This window comes from Diplotaxodon limnothrissa, linkage group LG6, assembly GCF_057381915.1.
Source record: "Diplotaxodon limnothrissa isolate DT_005_m linkage group LG6, D_limnothrissa_male_GT1.1, whole genome shotgun sequence".
In the NCBI taxonomy this organism is placed as follows: domain Eukaryota; kingdom Metazoa; phylum Chordata; class Actinopteri; order Cichliformes; family Cichlidae; genus Diplotaxodon; species Diplotaxodon limnothrissa.
In genome coordinates this window covers 8,875,481-8,895,866 of record NC_140601.1, presented here as the reverse complement: position 1 = coordinate 8,895,866, position 20,386 = coordinate 8,875,481, and positions in this window count along the sequence as shown.

The following is a 20,386-nucleotide window of genomic DNA, read 5'->3' as shown; positions in this document are numbered from 1 at the left end:
CATGTAGGTTATTTTTGTTTTCCAAAATGTCATTCTAGTGTCATATAAAAGTGAGATAGCTTTTCAACAACCTCCGACTCCTGAAGTTGTTCTTTCGAAATGAGGTTTGAGTGAATTCTCTTTCTCTTTCTTCAAGGTTAGGGTTAGGGGGTCAGCGATTAATGCGAGCCTTTTTCACGCGTCACTCTTTAGTTGGTCAGTCTGGGACTGTGCTCATAAGGATGATAATATCTGGAGAATGATCTAGCACGAGGTTTAACTGCATTTGTTTGTTTTGATTAACTTTATTTTGAACAACAAAACCTGATATTTGCATGTATTATAAGTCATGCAGTACTAATACCACAAATAACCCGCTGTAAATGCTCTGCATGCACAACCTATCTAAAAGATTTAGAAAGTCTTTTTGTTTTTTATCCCCAACTTTCCCATTGAATCTTGTGTGTTTGCATTAATCTCTGTTTATTTCTCTTTTGATTTTTACAATTTATGAAGCATTTCTGCTTCAGCGTGTGAGGGGGACTGTCGTTGAAAGCGTGTCACGGGGTCAACTGTTTGGTCTTTGTTGTTCAGCGTCATCGTGCCTTGTTCTCACACCTGTGGGTTGGTCAACTCACAATAGAAATTGTCATGTTTCTTTTGGCAACTTCGGGGACCTCCAAAAGCCAGCCGAGTTCCGTGGAATATGTGCTCAAAATCCGGAGCGCGCCACGGCTTCCAGCGGAGCTCCTCCTCCAGCTGGGCGAGGGCTGCCTCCCGGCGCTCATATAGCTGAGAGCGGTTAGCTGGGTCCATGTAATGGTCGTAGTCTTCTGTCATGTTTCGGCTGTGTGGCAGGCAGGAGAGGACCCAAACGCAAACTCACGGGGACAGAACTTGAACTCAAAAGCACAGCTTTAATTGCTGGAAAAATAGAACACAGGTAATACAAAACTAAACTGGGAAAGCTAATCATAAAGTATACCAGGAGACACGGGGAGAATCACACACAGCATGAGGGAGACTACGACACTGACAAAGAGAAACACAGGGCTTAAATACACAGAGGGATAACAAGGGAATGAGACACAGAAGGAGGGCACAGCTGGGAGTAATCAGGCTGGACGAGACAAGGGAAGCAAAACTAGAAACACTCACATGAGACATGGACCTTCAAAGTAAAACAGGAAACACACTGACTGAACTCTAAACATGCAAACTTAACAGCAACTGAGAAGACAGACTATAGGGACCAGAAACATGGTACAAAGAGGTCACAGTAGACACAACATTGAACACAGGGAAGCCATATTACAAAGCCAAAGAACTAAACCTATGATAACCATAACTGAAATCTAGGGAAACAAGAAACAGTACAACAAAGGACTCAAAACATGCTCCATAATATAAAAAACACGAGATTTCTTCAAAATAAAACAGGAAACATGAGAGGCAGACATGACAACATAAGACAACAGACATGAAACACATGAAGGGCAAGGGAGACTTCACAGGGGTTGAAAACACAAGTGGGAGCTAATAAGCAAATGAACATAGGAAACCTAATAAGCTTAAACATACACTATGAACATCAAAATGAACTAAAACTCAAAACACTGGGTCATAAGACCCAGGATCGTGACAGAAATGGGCGCTTCAGAGAGCTGACACGCTTACCTAATCCAGTTTAATAAATGTCTGTTTATTGAGTCTTTCATTTATGTGCAATACTGTGCAAAACTTTTGAGCCACCCCTCAAATTTTTTTTTCCCTTTTCATTTACAGTATATAAAGCCAAACCAGAGTCAGTATAATTCTAAAGTCAGTGTTGCCTAATATCTCTTTAGAAAGCTTTCTTGTAATTCCTTTAAGTAGTCTTCAGGAATAGCTCTACATTATCCTTGAAAGACATTCAAAGCTCTTCTTTGGAGCTTTGAAGCGTTTGTTCCGTTCCAGTCAAGATGATCTCACGCTGCTTCGATCATTTTAAGGTCCAGGCTCTGGGGAGACCCGTCCAGGTATGCTTTTACTCCATTGGAAGTGTTTTTGGGTTCATTGTCAAAGCACATTGTCCTGTGCTAATCACACACGGCTGCCTAAAATCCTGCCCCGAACCATGACCGTAACATCCACGAGGTTGGCAGAACTCGAGGTTTCCCAGTAGAACATTGCCCAAAGCATCAAAACGCCTCCAACAGCCTGCCTTTTTCCCAGAGTGCATCCTGGTGTCCCCCAGCTAAGCAAAAGACATGGAACCAGAAGGGTGCCTGGTCTGATTCAGACCAGGCACCCTTCTTCGTTGCTCTGCAGTCCATTGTTGGTGCTTTAGGTGGCAAACAGCATCACCATGGGTACCCTGACTTGTCTGCATTTGCAGCATCTTAAGAAACAAACTGTGATGCTTTCTGTAATCTGTCAGATCCACATTCACATTTTGGGCAGTTTGAGCTCCATTAGCTCGTCTATTGGATCAGACCACATGGGTCAGCCTTCGCTCCCCACCTGCACCAGTGAGCCTTGGCCGTTCATGACCCTTTTGCTGGTTTACCATTGTTCCTCTCTTGAATGACTTTTGATACACACTGGCCATCAAAGACCAGGAACACCCCAGTTTAGAGATGACCCAGTTGTCCAGGCATCACAGTTTGACATTTGTCAAATTCACTAAAATCGTTACGCTTGCCCATTTTTCTGCTTCAAGCTCATCCAACTTTGAGGACAAAATGTTCAGTTGCTTCCTAACATATCCCACCCAGTAACAGGTGCCATGATGAAGAGATAATCAGTAATGCTATCACTTCACTTCTGATCCTGATTTTTTTTTTTTTTTAATTTATGTATTTTTTGCATATAGGTCGTGCCAGATCTTTTCTGTTCTGTTTTATTTTGAGGCTGTCTTGCATGCACAGCATGTTTATATCAATTTTCACTGACATTCAAGTCAGAGGACTGACTGCCGCTCTAAAAGCTTTCACTTTCTGGTCTGACTGAAGCATTTGCATTTAGATTTTGCTTATATTTGGCAGACTCTCACTAAATCCCCTCAGATGTAAAAAATAAAAAATCCCTAAATCTGTGCACGTCACATGTAGCGCTTGCGTACACGCAAAGTGGAATATTTCTACCAGCATCATGTGGACACAGCACTTAGGTATGATGCCCCATGTAACATTGTACCACCTCTCCAATCACTGGGGATCGATTACATGGTTATGGTTACATCACATGGTTATGTTCTTCATCTGCTTGTCACATGTCACAATTACTTTTTTCCACTTATTTAATTATAAAAATGTATAAATATTTAAAGAAGCCCACATTTATACAGCCTCTTTGCTCCAGCGGGTTACATTTCATACTTTTGACTGCAAACAGCTGTAAAACGTATTCTCTGTATCCCCCTTATGTAACTCCCCATCCCTCCATCCATCCTCAGTTCCATTCAAATCAACATTAAGCACCTCCACTCTTTTCTCTGATGCCTCTCTCCCTTTCATCCTTATTTTCCTCTCAGATCTCGCTCAGGCCCAGGTCATTACAGCACAGAGCTGCCAACTCTGAAATAAATGTCATTAGTGAAATATATTTGACACAGCTTTCCTATCACATAAACCCCAGTGGAAATTAATGCTAACTCTATTTCCTGCTCATTTCTTGGTGGTGGGAGAACAAAGCAGCCAAACTTTTCTCATATACCAACAAACGTGGAGTTGAGCTAAACTAAGATGCACAACAATGTCTCTTTGGTCAGAAGAATAATGCACTTACATTTGTGGGCATGGCTGGATTACAGCACCAAGGTGCTTTGGAGCAAAAGTGTGATATGGTCCTCAGAGCATATCACACTGTATGTTTCCTGTTTCCTACAGGTACAAAGAAAAGAAAAAAGAAAAGAGGAGAAAGAAAGAGGGAAAGACAAACAGCGGGGAAGAGGAACAGTGATAAAGGGCAAAAAAACCAAAAACCAACAAAACAAACAGACAAAAAATACAAATATCAATCACCTGGATCACCTGTTGAGAAAAAAAAGAGAAAACAAACAAAAAAAGACCAATATAATAAACAACATCATCGCGAGGACCTATGTGAATATATCAGTAAATGCTAAATATTAAACGTTATTGTGCAGCACGTAGGATCAACAGCGCACAGTGTGCCTTGAGGTAGGAGCCAAAAAGGGTGTAGTTTGTGTGTGTGAACACCCGTGTGTACACCTGTGAGCATGAACGCGCTTGTATTTAAAAGGTTCCTACATGTAATGATCTGTTAGAGGGTGTGGGGGGCACAACCCCGTCCTCCAGTCCATGAAGCAGGTATGGAGGAGATCAAGATTCCAGACATCCAGAGGCCCTCAGAACACAAGAGACCAAGGAAGACCAACAGAGGGGCAGCCGCACCACTATCCCAGAAAGAGCTGAGGAGAGCCCCAGATGAGGGGTCACTCAGCAGCCGCGGAGCAGAAGCCAGGGGGGGTTGCAGTGACGTGCCCGTGAGCTCCGCCGGCAGCCAGCTGTGCCAGAGTGACCGAGCCGCAGGTCGAGGGCACCCCACCCCCCGAAGGGGCCGAGCGAGCCCCAGGCCCCGACAAGCAGCCACCAAGAGTGAGCCGGTGCGTACAACATCCAACCCGGCTTAAAAAGTATTTTTACTGTACACAACGATGGGTGAAATGTTGTTAACCCTTTTAATTAGTATTGAAGGGTTAATCTGCTCTGAGGGACAAGTTTTATTCACATGAACAATGGGCCAAAAACTGTGCAAATGAACAGAAAATCTGAGTACATCATGGAGGAAGCATTGGAAAATTTTTAGCAGCTTTAATTTGAATGAATGAAAAGCTGGCTGGCTGCTTGTTGTGTCCCAATTTCAAGATTATTACCCCTCTTAGGTCTTAAATGGTGATAGGTGCTAACCCTAACTCTACCCTGCCCCTACATTTTGAAGGACAAACAGATTCTTTTTCTTTTCGTGTCAGCTAGAATAATGATGTTCTTGGTTTCCTGATTTCCAATACATAATTTCATAAAAGCAAAAAATTACATGCCATCATTTAAAGTTAAGATTTTATGTGAATTACAGTTTTTCTTTTTTGTCTTGCAGATGTCCATCCATCCATTTTCTTCCCTCTACACGGGGCCGGGTCGCGGGGGCAGCAGCCCAAGCAGAGAAGCCCAGACCTCCCTCTCCCCAGCCACTTCCTCCAGCTTATCCAGGGGAATACCAAGGCGTTCCCAGGCCAGCCGAGAGATATAATGTCTCCAGCGTGTCCTGGGTCTGCCTCGGGCCTCCTCCTGGTGGGACATGGCTGGAAAACCTCACCCTTGCAGACGTTTACAATTTAAAGCGTGAAAGATGAAATGTTAGAGAAGCATACAGTATATGGACAAAAGCACTGAACCACCTACACATTACACACGCAGGACTACTCTTCTGCAGGATTTCTGCCCACTCATCCAGAAGAGCACATCCAACACTGCTGTTGGATTTGTGGGCCGGGCTCACAATCTCTGTTTCAGTTCATCCCAAAGGTGTCCAATGGGGCTGAAGTTTCTCCTTCAGGCTCTCGGTGGGCCAATCAAGTTCTTTCCAACAAAGAACTTGAAAAAAGCAAAAAACCTTTTGGTAAGCTTAAGCAGAAGTGGGGCTAAAACATGAAAATATCACATCTCAGTGATGGAAAAATTCACAAAAGCATCACAAAAATGTTTGTCCATACTGTAGCCATGAGGAGCTCTGGTCAGTTCGGCTATAATCATTACACTTATAAGAAATCCCAGCAGAATAATACATATAGCTGTGTTAATAAAAGCCATCTTTCTCATTTGTGATTAAAGCAAACTTCAAAAGTACAGCCAGTACGGGCACATGATTGGACGTTCTTTTGACAAGGACAGTAAGTGATGACGACAGGCGAATGCGCTGTCAGCGAAGCCAACATTTCTCATTCCATATTATTGCTTTGGTCCCAGGACATAAAAAGACTGCACTAGTTCAACAAAGTCACATCTCTGAGCAAAGTCAGTCTTATTTGTTATTCATGGAAGGCAGCCGCTACAGGCACACGAACTTTAAGGGGCCGCTTGTGTCCACACCAACCCAACTCAGAATTAGTGCAACCCAGAAGTGCATGAAGCAGACCTCTCCTTGCACTCACACTCTTGGAGATCTCCAGGGACAGCTCTGCTTTATCAAACGCAGCAAGTAAACCTACTGTCAAAACCTAATAAACCATTAAACCAGTGTCAAACTGCTGCAACAGGAGTGATCTGACGCCAGGGAGAAATATATAGAACCAGCTGGGAGGGAGGATTTGATTCAGCTCAGTTCAATTCAATTTATATCGCATCAAATCATAAAAACAGTCACCTCAAGGTGGTTTATACTGTAAGGTAAAGACTCTAAAATAATAATAGATAGTTACTGATAGCTGAGACCAGGTGGAGCAGCATCTAGCACAGACTGAGGACACATGTCCACCCACTCTATTCCAAGATGTGAGAATATATTTCAAGCATGTGCTCTTTTTAATTCTCAGTTGTATGCAATAACCATAGGATGTATGTTTGGTAATTATCTCTCAATAAAGCTGTTTTCTTTGTTGGAGTTTGCCAGTACCACAGTGGGTCCAATTTATCTTCAGGCACAGGAAGTTATGATCGTGTACTCCAAAGTCATTTTTTCATAGTAAGCTTTACTATTAATTAGTTTTTATCCATCAGAAGATAAGTTGCTAATGCAGTCCAAGAGTACTCCTGTAGCTTTTATCTTCAGAATTTTCAAAGGCTGCTCCTAAAGCTGGATTTACAGTCTGAACCGCACGACTGTCCATCATCTCTATGAGGTTAGCTGTCAGTCAGAGCCAGTTTGAAAGATTTTTTCCACACCACATTTGGAAAATGGTTTTATTTATTGTATAACAACCAGTCAGTAAACTGTTTTTTTTTTTTTACTGGAGAAGGGTATTCTGTGTGAAAACATGGACAGTGCCCTTACTCTTAGACATCTTCCTTAGAAACAGTGGTAGTGTTTCGCTTAGCTGTACACAAGTAAAGAGATGCAAACAGCCGAGCAAAAAAACAAACAAGAAGACAGCTAGGGAAGCTAGTTCACAAAGTTTCTAATGCTGTCCTAAGATCCAAAGTGTTTTTATATCCAATGTTATTCTGCTTAATGGTAGCATGGATACTGAACAGCAAACATTTTATGCAACCGGAAGCAACAACTGCAGTAAGGTATGAAATGAAGAGCTCTCCAGCTTCACAGCAATATAGCCAACTTCACACTGTTACATGCTACAACCACACACTAGCAACGGCACTGTGTCCACAGAATAAAAGATGGAGGGAGAGCTTGTGATGCCACACAGTGGCTCTTGAAGCTCTATTTGAGGGCGCAAGATCAGCTATTTGGTGGTATCGGATTGCCAGTTTCGTGGTCTGGTTGTGTTACCACAGTAATCACAGTCAACCCTTATCTTTCTTCTGATTGGCTGCCTTGTAAACAGAATCTTTGCACAGCGCATGTGTGTTGCTACCATGTTCACAGTCAGACCTGTACAGAAGAAGGAAAAACATAATAGAGTCCCATTAAACAGTAGATGCCTGCCCCTCGCTGAGCCTGGCTCTGCTGGAGGTTTCTTCCTGTTAAAAGGGAGTTTTTCCTTCCCACTGTTGCCAAAGTGCTTGCTCATGGATGTTGGTCTGATTGTTGGGGGTTCTCTGTATATTTGTATGGTCTTTACCTTACAGCTTGTTGTGACTGCTGTTGTAATTTGGCACAAAATAAATAAAATTGAATTGAATTCATTTCAAATGAAAGCGATACAAACAGGGTTATGACTGTTAATGACTCAAACCTATTTCCATCTTCATATTTGCAGATGGGAAACTATTTAATCAAAACATGATTTTCCTTTTTTTTTTTTTTTTAACCAGTCTCCTAGAAAAAAGCTGAACAGACCTTCAAATCTGACAGAGAGCTGGAAGGCAGCTCCCAGCTGCAGCAGCCTGCCAGATGTTGACCAGCTGTGATGGTTGCAGAGCTTCATGGGTATTTTTTCTGTTGATCCTCCAAAATCTGTATCTGTGTGTGTGTGTGTGTGTGTGTGTGTGTGTGTGTGTGTGTGTGTGTGTGTGTGTGTGTGTGTGTGTGTGCTGAGTTTCACAGCATACATTAAAACGTGTGTTCCTGCCACTTCAGAGGAGATCACCTGCAGTGGGTTTCACCTCCTAACTGGGATCTTGAATTTAAAAAAAAAAGTCTAATTAGCTGTTGTCACCATTAAACGTTAAATTTCACACGAGTCAGTAACAAGTGGTCTTACACACACAGTGTGAATGTCACTCTTCACAGACTCTAGACTCACTGACTCACTGACTCACCGAGTCAGGTCGGGCACTTGAGCAACCAGCTTAACTTCTGAAAGACTCAGGCTGCATAATGAGAATTAATTGCTTCAAATGCCCCTTGAAAATATTTCCCCCAAAGAATAATTCAAAGACTCCAACACACCAGCTTATTTTCAAAGGCAGCTCCCATCCTGCCATCTGTGACTTTGCAGCTCCAGCACTGAATTAGAACATAACACGATAACCAAAAAATTACCCTCTTTTGAAAAATGTACCAGCTCTACACAGTGGAGTAACAAGAGTAGAATCACAAATTTAATTTGTTTTTGAATTCTGTCGTTGTCATGTCAGAAAAGACAAAGCCAGTGAAGGGGCCGGCAGTGGTAAGCACCGCTGTTATTTCTTCAGGGAAATACTGAGATAGTTTTAGCTATGGAGGAAAGGAAGGCAAGTCACAGATGCATGTGTGACAAATCATGTGTGACCACTCTATAGAATTTACAGTGCAATAACAAGATAAGAAAGCTCTCAATTTAATTTGTATTTCCATTAAGAAAAGCATTTAACCGTCAGAGAGTGAACTTTCAGTCAAAGATAGACAATTAATCAGTGAAACGGCTGCACGTGTGTTTCCTTCTCTGTCTGCTGTACAATAAGACGCCATCAAGAGCAAAAAAAGGAGGAGGCTGTACAGCGCGACATGCAATTACTACCCCTACACCCCCGATCTCTGGCTCAGGCTTAACTTAAAGCTCATAAACCAAAGCCATATTCAGCACGGTGTAGGCTGAGACAAAAGAAGAGGGTTCTTAAAATGAGCTCTGTGGAAGCGCCAAGCACGCGCGTGGACTGGCACAAAGGCTTCTTCCTTCTGCAGCCAACGTGGACTGGGAGACAATGGAAGAGTGATGGCCTTTGTATCTCTGCTGGCACAGGCAGATGCACCGACTCGTGCACGTATGGACACATTGAATGTGCTCGTACGCTCTTACAGAGCCCGTCACACAAACCGACAGCTTTGCTCTTCTGTTTGTTTAGAGATTGTATTTACACATCGGTGTATACCTTGTAGCTGTGAATGCGATGATTGACACCCGCTTCTATTCTTGTCAACCCATATGCATTTCTACCATCCACATAGATGCTTTTAGCATCGCAACGTGTGAATAATGCTATAAAGAGTTGTAAAGTGTGGGTCTTTTGTTTATGTGCACTGTCAGTTGATGGAAATTATGGTGAATTATGGACGTGTTCTTTCCTATTACAACAAAACAACAACCGAAGTTAAGAAAAGGAAATATTTCAAGATCAGTTACAGTATATAAGGAAATGCTTCACATTTAAGGTAATAAAACACAACATAGTAGTTTATGGTCGAATTTATGTTGGCTCCGAGAGGTCAAGCACACAACAACTAGCAGTTTAGAAAACAGAAAAATGCTACAAAAGCACACAAAGCAGAATGGAAGCTGAATAAACCATGATGAAAATAGAAAAAAAAATGTTGTAAAAACTTTAAAGAAAACCTCGAAAAACAAAAGAGAAGTGATTTTGGGGAGAGAATAGTAACGGAACAGCTTTGCCAGTGACAAGATAGGTAAGATAGCTAACAGCAATATGTGTATCATGGTTTGTCTGGGTTAGGTTTGTCTGGAGGAAGGACCCAAACGCAGAACTCACAACATGGGAGGATAACTGAAAACAGCAGCTTTATTGTTAGGAAATTGACGATGGCATAAACTCAGAAAAATAAACAAAAACCCTGAACATATTAACTATGGACTGAAACACCGGAAAACTAGAACTTAAGCCGGACCACAAGAAAACAAACCAGGAACCAAGAAGCTTGGACTCTAAACAGGAACACAAGGGACACACACAGCAGTGAGAGTGTACAACACAACAAAGGGCAAAGGAAACACAGGGTTCGAGTAACGAGTTAAGTAACGAGGAAACAGGAAACAGGAGGGAAACACAGCTGGGGCTAATCAGACATAATTAGGGGTGGGTTTTGATAATCAATTTAGCGATTAAAATTGATTCTGGCTTGGATAACGTGATATCGATTCATTAAAATCCTGAATCGATTTTTTTAATATTAATTTATTTTGCCCGAAATGCCAGAATCTCAGGTTAAACCTCACGAAATTTCAAGAACCACCAAACAGCTAAAACAGTAAATGAGAGCAGGCAGATTCTGCACAAACATGTAAACACAAAGCTCGACCCGCCGATGGATCAGAATCAGTGAGGTGTCGCCTTTCTCACCCGACGGCACGGACACGGTCGGGGCTGAAAGCCGACAGCTCGCTGATTCCGATGTTTCGGCGGGTCCACGCTTTGTGTTTACGCCCTTTTTGCGCTGATTCTAAAGCTGTTAGTTTTATCTCTCTCCAAACATTATTGACCGAACCAACAGCAAAAGAAGATCCAAACTACGCTTCACAAAAACATCGTCATGAATTTCCTCTTACTTTTGCTGTTTTGCTTCCACCACAATAAAATCACACTTCATGAACAGCTCTCTCTCTCTTGCACTCGCTGTACTTCAAGAACAGTTTCCCGTCTAAAAATCTGTTTTCTGCATTATTCGCTTGCTTGTTACGCACAAGTCTACCGTTGTTTACAGCGCTGTCGGCCGCTGTTTTTTTTCCCTTTTAGTTACTTCCGAAAAGAAGAACTCATTTCTGCTGTTCAATAGGCTACTGAACAAATGTAAACTTTTTAAAATTATGCAAAATGCAAAATGCTGTGTCTCTAATAAAACCGCTGTAACGTCAGAGGTAACGTTCATGTGTTGATTAATGGTTTTCTTTCGTTTTTGATGTACTGCAGAATATTTTTATAAAATCCCAGGCCAGGAAAATCACCTTCATGTTTTTCTGTGTTTTATCTTCAGCTACTTTGACACAAAGGCATCTGCTGTGATGCTTACACCTTTGATAAAGTCTGGAAAGTGTCAGCTTCCTTTTTATAGATACAAAAATATGTAAATGTACTGATCTGAATTATAATATTTCTGACTGTCTGAGGCAAAATTTCCCAGATTTAAATCGAATCGAATTGAATCGAATCATGGATCGAATTGATTCGGAGCCTTGTGAATTGGAATCGATTCTACAAATCAGTGATGATACCCAGCCCTAGACATAATGAGACAAGTGGAAGCAAAACTAGATACACTGCGCACAGGAGAAGGACTATCAAAATAAAAAAGGAAACAAGAGACATTCACAAAGATGCAGACTTAACACAGAGACAGAGCTGACTGGGGAGACATGGAGACAAGATGAGAAACATGGAACACGCTGAGTGGAAAGAAACAGGAACCTAAAGTCTAAGAACAAAGAATATAAATTAATCCACAACCACAAAACCCTGACAAAGTATCTACAGTCTTATTGTCCATCTGAAGGGAGGGAGAATGTAACTGGTTCCTTTTGTCTGTTTGTCTATTTGTTAGCAGTTTAGTTTAGTTTTAGTGCTGTCAGCATTAATCATGTTAAAATGACGTTAACGCCATAACCGCAGCAAATCTCCGTTAGCGAGTTAGCACAGATCGCCCCGTGCATAGGGCTACACAGCATCAACACGTTAGCGCGGTTAGCTCGTTATCGTTGATGTGGTTATGGCGTTAACGTCATTTTAGATTAACATCAACAACACTATTTTTAATATATAATTTTTACATTTTGTGTGATGATAGATACCAATAACAGCGTGGGCTGATTAATTTTGGTGAAAATCGGTCAAGGTCCCACCAAATGTGAAAACCAATTAAAAACTCCATAATACCCACAATTCTTCATCAATTGTCTTCAAACAAATCTTTTAACTTAAATGTTTTAACAATACACAAGGGGGTGAAGGACAGTAGACCTCGAAAAAAATCTTTTCAGGAAACCATATCTAGTAATATATCACATTGATAGAACTGTAGAACACACTTTTTATTTTTTCAGTAGAATACCCTACAACATCATAACTGATTGATGCCAGCATGTTGTAATAAAACATAAAACATCAAAGTTTTAGTACAGCTCTTGCCCTTCGGGGGAGTGGCGCTCTCTGAGTGCTCTTTCATGAATGATGTGATTAAAATACACATTAGCTGCATCTTTTTCTTGCTCACTGATGAATCTTCTGCTTTTTTTAAGCATGTCTCAGTTCAGTGTTTGATTTCTGTCACCTCGGCAGCTGGTCCGTCTCCAAAGACGCTTGTGTCGTGTTTTGTGAGATTTTGCAGTTTTCTTAAGTTGCAGTGCAATTGCAGCTTTACAGAGTGACATCCAGTACAGTTCCAGTCGAACTTATTTCCAAGTCATATTATAGGAAAAATGTATACAGGGTGGGCCATTTATATGGATACACCGTAATAACATGGGAATGGTTGGTGATATTAAAGTCCTGTTTGTGGCACATTAGTATATGTGAGGGGGCAAACTCCTCTAGATGGGTGGTGACCATGGTGGCCATTTAGAAGTCGGCCATCTTGGATACAACTTTTGATTTTTCAATAGGAAGAGGGCCATGTGACACATCAAACTTATTGGTAATGTCACGAGAAAAACAATGGTGTGCTCGGTTTCAACATAACTTTATTCTTTCATCAGTTATTTACAAGTTTCTCTTTGTTCACAGCCATTGACATGTCGAAGAGGTTAACACGTGAGGAGCAGATCGAAATTGTGTTGATATCTGGTGAACGCAGTAACCGGGTCATTGCAGCAGATTTCAATGCAAGACCACCTGTCATGACACCACCCATCTCCCATGCTACAGTTAGCAAACTGCTTGCTAAGTTTCGTGAAACTGGTTCAGTGTTGGATTTGCCAAAATGTGGACGCCAGAAAACTGTCACTAATTACCCTTAGAACTGAAGAAGCTTCTCGGATGAGAGGTGAAACGTCTTCAAGCAACTCAAGGAAGTCCAGACGCTTTTCTTTCTAAGCTCCTTAGACTACGATGACCTGGGTGTCTGAGAACCTTCACAGACATATGTCACTAATGAAGAAACTTCAGTGGCTGTCTTAGCTTCATTCAGCAAGAGCTCACAGCGTAGCACTCGCTGCATGTCACTGGAGAGTGTCATTAGTCAAACATCCCTTCGGCAGATATTAGCTACTCACAAATGGCACCCTTACAAACTCCAGCTACTGCAGCATCTCAACGAGGATGACCCAGATCGGCGCACAGAATTTGCAGAATGGGCAAAACAAAAATTGGAAACAGGATCCTCAGTTCACGCAGAAGATTTTGTTCAGTGATGAGGCAAACTTTTATGTGAATGGTGAAGTTAACAAACAAAACCACTGCTATTGGTCTGACACTAACCCACATTGGATGGATCCCTCCAAGACTGTTGGAACAACAGAAGTGATGGTTTGGTGTGGTAAATGGGGTACAACGATATGGGGTCCATTCTTCATCAATGGAAACCTCAAGGCCACTGGATATTTGAAATTGCTAAATGATGATGTGTTTCCCTCTTTGTGCACTGAAGCTGGCACGTTGCCTGAGTTTTTCCAGCAACATGGTGCACCACCACATTATGGGTGCCAGGTCCGAGCATTCCTAGATGAACAGTTTCCTGGAAAGTGGATTCGTCGTTGTGGGCCAGTTGAATGGCTGATCTGACCCCTTAGACTTTTATCTTCGGGGTCATCTGAAGGCAATTGTCTATGGTGTGAAGCTACGAGATGTGCAGCACCTGAAACTATGGATACTGGATGCCTGTGCTGGCATTTCTCCTGCGGTGTTGCTATCAGTGCGTGAAGAGTGAGAGAAGAGGGTTGCATTGACAATCCAACACAATGGGCAGCACATTGAACACATTTTACAAGTGGTCAGAAACTTGTAAATAACTGATGAAAGAATAAAGTTACGTTGAAACCAAGAACACCATTGTTTTTCTTGTGACATTACCAATAAGTTTGATGTGTCACATGGCCCTCTTCCTATTGAAAAAACAAAAGTTGTATCCAAGATGGCCGACTTCGAAATGGCCACCATGGTCACCACTCATTTTGAGGAGTTTGCCCCCTCACATATACTAATGTGCCACAAACAGGACTTTAATATCACCAACCATTCCCATGTTATAACGGTGTATCCATATAAATGGCCCACCCTGTACAAAAAAACCTCATAATCTTTCACCCTTGCAATTTTTAATAAACTGAACTTTTTCAAGTTCCACCAGCTGTGGAAAGTGTGTATGTTCATTCATACATACATGGATGGGGACATGACTAAATCTCCAATCAGAAAAATATCCATGCTTTTTTTTTTTCTTTTTCATTTTTGTATCCTCTCCACATGTTAATGTGTGGCACTGCAGTGTTCAGTGAAGGTCTGTTTCTATCCATCTGTCTTTAAGGGATGCAGAGCTCTGTGTCGATTCACTTGTTCTCTGGGAGTTTCCTCTGCATCTACATTCCTCTCCACAACACTCACCAGATGTTTGCTGTTAATTAGCAAGCTGACATGGCATATGTAGTGGTCAAGAGCCATCTCACTGAGCATTAAAATAGGTAAAGTGCTGTGGGTGCTGGAAATGAGTGGTTAGGTCATGGGAAATGCACGGTTGTCTGTGCCGGGGAGGTCAGGGCAAAACATTGTGGCCAATTAGTGGCTTAACAAGAGAAAAACCTATTTGCCGCCCTCTCTCAGTTCAATCTGTGGTCTGTCAATCTGCACCCAAACAACACAGGAGGGAGTTTTAATAAAGAAGGTGAAAAAACAGCCTACAAGACTTAACGATGAAAATGACAATGACAATTTTATTAATACAGCATATTTGATTATATGAAAACTCAATGTGCTTATTGCAGAAAAAGAAAACATGAAAGCCCCGTGTAGGTTTCCAATAGCATAAAGCGGTGAAAAGAGCAAGAGAACAAAACAACAGCACCTATTAAGTTTATTTCAAAGAAGCTTCCTTACATCTATTCATTATTCAAAACAAATTTTTTGTAGAGTTGATACATGCAGCCAGGAACAGCTCCCACAGGAGAAGATAACAGAGGCAGATAAAAGTGGGGAGGAAATAAGACGAAACCTAAACCAGAATCCATCTCTTTCTATCTAATCACACATCTATAAGATGAGAGATTAGATACAGTTAGAGGCTTTTTCCTCCTTAAATTAAAAGGCAGCCACGAGCAGAGCACGAGCTCAAAGACTGCGAAGATGTTATATCATTCGTGCTGTGCAACACCCTAATTAACTAGCTAACCACGGGGAGCAGGGGAAAATATTTCAGTTAAAGTTCATTTAAGTGGAAAATATAAGAAACTAAGTCGTTTGCCCAAGGCGCTGATGGTTTTGCTGTGTCAGAAATAACATATAAAACCTTTGGTGTTTTGTATATAGCTTTTACACGACCCCAGAGTGTCATATTTCTACTTATACAGCACTGAAAACCATCGAGTTTGGCAGCACTGTGAGTATACTGATTTGTGTCTTGAATTTTGCTAGGATCTGAATTTCAGTCACCGTAAAAGACTGATTCTTAACGCAGGGCTTCACACTGACTGTGTAAGTTTGCAGGACAAATTTTGCAGTGTTTATTTTTTGCTTGAGTTTTCAGACTTTTTTGCAAGAAAATAGCAGATCTGACCAATTAGACCACTCCATCTGGCAACAAGTGCACTTGTAGCTCAAAACTGACACCTGCATGACTATAGAAACAGTAACATAATGCTATTTTTACCTCAGAACAAAGCTAGTTTACAGACCCTTCCAAAAATGAAACTAAGACTGAGCCAGTAACAGTAATATTCCCTTCACCCTGTGTGTTAGGAATCCTGCAGTAAGTTGAGGAAAAGCTCAGAATTTTCCAAATTGTCACTTATCAGTCTAAACACAACTGCCTGCGTCATTCAGTCACACAGTCATAATCTTATAGACATATTTTTTCACACATTTTCTTAGTGCCTTGGGTGTCATTTGTCGGTTTGTGGCTCAATCATATGCCTGTTAATAATACCTTCTTGAAGTTACTGTGACACAATCGTATTCAGTGAAGGATTAAGGCTGTCAAGCTTTCCCTCTCAAGACATGACCAAGGTCAAGCACACCATCTGTGATCTGAATAGGACTGAAGAGTCCTTTTGATTCTTGTTGTTAACAGCTCGATGACGGCTAAACCCTGTCACCAGCACCACCACGCATCCAAGATACAAGAATAACAAGACATCCAAATCCGGTTTTTGAACATTTCTACACATAATTCTGCATTATGACATCCTGACGGGCTGTGTATGGCACACACACACACACACACACTGCACTGTAGCTAAACCACCTCATTCTTATGCATACACAAACACACGCAATTTGCCTACGGAAGAAAAAAACAACAACAACGGGGATGTCAAATTGTTCTCGTGGTGTTGTGTGGGAGTCATTATCATGTAAATAGGAGGAGAGGCTACACACAAGAGAAACTTAGACCCCTTTTTCTCATTTAGCTGCACTGGACTTCCTGGACTGATGCTTTTGTCTTTGCCATTAGCATGCAGCACTGCGGCACTCATCCTCCTCTTATTCCCCTGACAAGCCATTTAGCCTGGGAATTACAGTTTAACTGGAATTACAAATTATGTGACAGGGTTTTCAGAGGGATGCCCTCACCTCTCCATCTCACTGAAACGAGCTGGCAGGCATGCACAAGCACAAATTCTTATTTCTTTATTTTTACCAAAGCCAATGCCCTGTGTGAATGCAAATCAATAGTCGTTTACATTCTATGTGTTACACTCAAGTATAGTTTGAGTAATGGAAATTTTAATATTAATGGCCACTGATAGGACAAAAGTGGAAGTAGATTTTGAAAAATGAAACTAATGTGTAACTGTCTTTAATTTACATCTTCTTCATAGACAGCAGGGGACAGCAAAAAAAAAAAAAAAAAAATCCATAGAAGTTCATAAAAGTTGCATAAATTCAACAAGAAAACAGCTCTCTGCTCCCTGTTCTGGGACCTGATGGGCTCACTTGTTACTTTCAGGTGTTACTGAATAGAAAATTAAGCCAATTTTGTAAATAACGATCATTCTATGAATCAGCAAGGTGAACTAACGTCATGATTTTTCCAGTTGTTGACAAATGTTCCAGCCCTCACGTCCTAGTTTAAAACATGATGACAGCTCAAGGCTGCATAACTGGACCTTACCAACCAACGGACCAATGACGTCGCTGTAGCTATGTCAATCTTTCCCACTATCTATGGGGTGAACATCAGGATGGTGTCCTTGTAGTGTCCTGGGAAGTAGGACATTAAGAACAACTACTCATCCCTACGTGAGTGTAACGGTTCATAACCTTGCAATCAATCGTTTATGTAGAGCCTCTCTGCTGGCAGATTTGATTGGACCCTTTAAATCCTGACTTCTTCTTTGCACTTTAATTACAATTATTCCTCAAACCTTGGGGTGTCAGTTATTAAGGAGGGCATGGAAATTTAGACTTTTAACTGTATTTTGACAAGTTCTCAAACTGTTGGTGCTTGTGGTTGTGAAAACACCAAAACTCTGGCAATTCAGTTCAGTTTTATTTATATATTGCCAAATCACAACACCACTCAACTCAAGGCAATTTATAATGTAAAGTCAAGCACAGGGAGAACCCCACCAATGACCTCCTATGAGCAAGCACTTGGCAACAGTGGGAAGGAAAACCTCCTTTTTAACAGGAAGAAGTCTCCAGCAGACCCAGGTTCAAAGAGGGTTAGCCCACTGCTGTGTCTGAAATTGGAGTGAGAAAGACAAGATAAAAGACACACTGTGGAAGAGAGACACAGATCAATAATAACTAATGATTAGGAGAGAAAGAGTCTAAATAAATATCAACACTATTGAAAACAGCTGTACGTAATGGTACAAGTCTGAGGCTACGTCCACACGTACCCGGGTATTTTTGAAAACGCAGATTTTTCTATGCGTTTGCACCTTTCGTCCACACGTAAACAGCGTTTTCGGTCACTGAAAACAGAGATTTTTAAAAACTCCGGCCAGGGTGGATATTTTTGAAAATTCCGGTTTTGCATTTACGTGTGGACGAGAAAAACGGAGAAAACGCAGAAAACACACCGTCAAAGGTGTGCGCCTTTTTTGACGTCACACTGTGCGCCACGTTATTGTTTTGGTGAAATGAATTTCTACAATACGGTTACTGTTAATTGTACTCTCTGCAGTGCTTAAATACTTACATATACACACACAGTTACTGTCCCTCCACACATACGACTCGGTTCTGCTTCTATGCCCCATCCTTGTTTACTATTTCCCACCGAGGCTTCTAGACTTCTGATTGGCCAACATTTCTACACGGTTAGGAATATATCACCACCTGTTGCTTTGGCATGTTCCTAGCAGCGTTTTCCTCAATTTCTGCCTTTATGTGTGGACGGGATTATTTTTTAAAACGAAAACGGAAAATCTGCGTTTTCAAAAATACCCGTGTATAGCGATTTCTTACATTATAGTCCACGTTTCCCTAATTTAGTCAAGATTTTTGAATTTCTTTCAAATCAAGAGTCTAAGGACAGGAAAATAAAATGCACTTTTTTCTGGCTTGGGTATCTGCTGAGGTTGCTTTTAAGATTTTTCACTGTCTCAGCTACAGACAACCCCACAGATGTAAAGAAAATCTGAGATAAATCCAGTCATGGTATGACCTTTTTATGCACACAAAACAATAATCCATTCATTTCCTGCCACATTCTCTGTCTACTGTGTGTTTCTGTTTGGAACGGTGAACAAACATATGAATATATTATATTAAACATTATTACAGAGCTCGCAGTGCATAGCAACCCCAAACAATCCCTGACTTTTTCACCAAGCTCATGAGGGGATGCATTAACATGGAGAAGCAATGGGAGAGAGGGCAAGCTCCAAGTTCAATCAGATGTAATTTTTGTCACTAGTCAACTTGGTGTTGTTTGATGAGAGCAGACGGCCTCTGTGCCTGAACCAATCAGATCAGTGAACCATGACTTCACTGTTCCCAGAACCCCATAATTCAGTATAATATCAGCTTATTGACTTAGCATCTGCAGGTCACCTCAGTCGCTTATTTTGCTGCAACATCATTTACTTACAAGATCTGAGTTTTTAATGTCAGGTGTAAGTTGTGCATCTTTAAAAATGAAATATTGTCACACTGACATGAGCAATAAGGAAGTGTGTCAATTCCCTTTAAGTACAACAAGTTCTGGAGCTTGTACTTTTCTTGTAATTTTAATTTTTGTCCAAATGGTAGGTGGACAGCAGCAGCAGAAGATCACATTCTGTACTGCCTGAATAAAATCTGCCAAATTGCGGTGCTCACGCTCTTGACAACAAAAGTTTCCGATGGTGTTCACATGTTAAATAAGATTGTCAGCTTGTCAAAGTGACAGATGCTGAACTTGTCGCTGTCAGCAGCTGCTATTCAGCCAATGGGGAGTTTGTCACTTACCTTCCATCACAAGTCCTGGCAAGAACTGGATGAAAAGTGGATTATAGCCATTAAGAGTGCTCTGCATCATTCTGTTGAATTACAGTAATGTTGGGCACATAGAGTTTTTTTTCCTTCCGTCAATGCATGAAACCAACTTAGTATCTACTCTATGTAGAAATAATTTATAAATGTCAAGCCACGAAGAGAAATATCAAAGGGCAAAAAATAAAGCTTAAAGTCCATCAGCTCATAGTGCTGGCACCTCACAGTTACTCTGTGAAGGCATTATGTATGTGGAACACATGCTTTTTCATGGAGCAGCTGTTGCAACATTAAGCTTCCACTATGAAACAGGCTAGATCAGGGATAGTGGCATAGGCGATCCATCTGCTCCTTGGAGATGCATAAAAATGTGTCTGCTTTCTTTTTTATATTGGTGGTTCCTGATTCTTTTACATAAAAATAGGTCATAAAGTTTTTTTTCTAAATGAAACTAAACAGGAAAAAACACCTTTTTTTTTTTAAATTGGCAGAACAAGCTGAGGGTTGCTTAGTAACTGTAACCTATTCATAATCCACTGGAACTGGTTGAAGTTTCTCATACTCGACAA